The sequence below is a fragment of the Sinocyclocheilus anshuiensis genome, unplaced genomic scaffold (assembly GCF_001515605.1).
Source record: "Sinocyclocheilus anshuiensis isolate Anshui unplaced genomic scaffold, SAMN03320099.WGS_v1.1 scaffold366, whole genome shotgun sequence".
Classification (NCBI taxonomy): domain Eukaryota; kingdom Metazoa; phylum Chordata; class Actinopteri; order Cypriniformes; family Cyprinidae; genus Sinocyclocheilus; species Sinocyclocheilus anshuiensis.
In genome coordinates, this window is record NW_015547673.1 from 70,777 (window position 1) to 73,539 (window position 2,763).

Genomic DNA, 2,763 nt, shown 5'->3' on the forward strand with positions numbered 1-2,763 from the left:
TCTCATTCCTGTAACCAGGACTGAGCCCCCACATATGAAACTAAACCTTATTATGTGTCTGAATATATCCCTAGAGTCCTCATTGCTAAGGAAACCACATATTGGCATTTATAGACTGCTGCAGACAATTCCTGCACCTCAAGTTTGAATTATTCATAAACTTCATCTTCCAAGCACTTTAAAGGGGTCATATGATGCGATTTCAATTTTTCCTTTCTCTTTGGAGTGTTACAAGCTCTTGGTGCATAAAGAAGATCTGTAAAGTTGCAAAGACTAAAGTCTCAAATCCAAAGAGATATTCTTTAAAAAAGTTAAGAGTCAACCACACCTACCTAAAACGGCTCATACTAACACGCCCCCACATATCTACGTCACTATGTGGGAAGATTTGCATAACACCGCCCAAATGTTCACGCAAAGAAAGAAGGCGTAACTTTTATTCTCACTGTAGTATTGTTGTTGCTGCCGCCATGCCGTGGAGACGCTGTGTTTCGTTGTGTACTTTGTTTGGTCTTCCATAAGAGGACGATATCCGCTTCGTCATGCCTAGAGCTGATCCGTGCTGGTCGCTGACTTTTTTCTAGTTGTTACTTTGCACTTTTTGTTAGAAAATGTTTATGCACTATTTATTCAAGTTTTTTAAGGTATCTAATATTTTGATACTTAATTTCCATGATCTAAATATTCTTAAAAATTAAGTTTGTTGTCATTTGGAAGTGTGTAGGCCTTCTTGCATTATTATGCTGTTACATTATGATTATATATTCAGTGGCATAAAATGGTCTTTAAAATGACAATAATATCGCTTATCGCAATTATTTCTGGGGCAATATATCGCACAACAAAAAGTTGTTATCGTGACAGGCCTACATCACAGTATGGTAAGGGGCGTAACATTTCCGTCACACGCTTGAGGTATTCGGCCAATCACAACGCACTGGATAGCTGGCCAATCAGAGCACACCTCGCTTTTCAGACCGATGAGCTTTGTAAAAATCAACGTGTTTCAGAAAGGCGGGGCATAGAGGAGAAACAATAATGTACAGTATGTGGAAAATAATGTGTTTTTTTAACCTTAAACCGCATAAACACATTTCATTACACCAAATACACAAAATAATGTTCTTTTTAGCAGCAGCATATGACCCCTTTAAGCATAAAGAATTGTTCTGTTATTGTGTCACCAAAATATTATTCAGGGTTAGCCTTAGCATTTTGGGGGCCCTAAGCAGATTTTAAAAAGGGCCCTCCTACATACGGTTTAATCTAACCACCACCCCCATCCTCCAATGTGCATATCCTACACTGACACCTTATTGTAAAGTTTTAGAAAATTGTCTTACTCATATTTATCTAGATATAAATTAGCTTTATATTTTATCAAGATATAAATATTACGATATATTTACTTGAGCAAAATTTTTCAATTATAAGTGTTTAACCATTACTTTCAGAGAATTATATAAAAATGTAAGATTATGCTTTAATAAAGCAAAAACACCTGCTTTATGCTTTCCGCACATAATACAACGCAATTTTGTGGAAAAAAACATGCAAATAATTGGTAATTTGCATTGTATTTTTATTTGCTTCTTCAGTGTTGTTGTGTGTTTTGGTTCTTTTGCTGTAAGGACCTTTGAAATAACTGAAATCATATGGCAATAGTGATATGGACATGTAATGTAAAGACCTGCCTGGAACTACTTTAGCCGTGCATTTCCCTGAAAATTATTTCACACCTTAGAACGTTCATCATCCAATCAGATTTAAGCATTCAACAGCCCCTGTAGTATAATTATAATTAATATAGGCTAGTTCTAACTGGTTCAACTAACCTTGCAGTGACCCCTAATTTAACTTGGTGTGAAATTTGCTGTGAAAAAAATACAAATCCAAGCATGTTTAGTAGAAATGTATTATCATCCTCCTAAATTTGAATGTTGTAATAAGGAGTTATGCAACTTAGCCTATATCTAAAAGCACATACATTTTTTCAAATTCAATCCAGTTGTTTATATTTTGCCAGTGAAGTCGGCCATCAATTTGCCCTGAACAGAGTTTCAGTGACTGAGGCAAGACATCTCTTCATGACTGACCCAGGACAAGGCACAAAACCGTTCATATGTGAATCTCCCTGCCCAGTCTTAGAATATGCACACAAACCATGTTTTTTTTAAATCCAGACGGAGTTCTGCTGAAAAAACAACAATCGTAAACCAGCTTAAGAGGGTTTGCAAGTCTTAGTTGGTTTATGCTGGTTTTAGATGGTCTCTCAGCCTGACCAGCTGAAAGAATGTGCCCAAAGTCCATCTAAAACCAGAAAACCAATCTTGGAGATCACCAAACCATCTGGTTCCAGCTTGTTTAGCAGGGGGAGTGTATTTTTTATTAAAATTTTACATTTGAATTTAAATGCACTTTCATAGTAGTTTCCCAACTCACTTCCCGCCTAAATCATCTCATTTCACCTGTCCACATTTCTCTCCCTTGACCTGAGGTGCTTTTAACAAAAATGGCAAACTACCTGGGTCGTTTACACGAGGGGCGGTTCTTCCCCCACGGGGCGAACTACGGGGGAGCTAGGGGGAGCTCGGCTCCCCTTAATAAGACATGGGCTCCCCTGAAAACATGATTTGTGAAATTTTGGGGGGTCTCAAAAAATATTGACAATGTGTTATTTTGACGTGCAATTTCAGTTTTGTGTAATGTGATCATCGTGGATTATTATGTGTAAAATTGCAAAAATATCATTAATTTGCATTA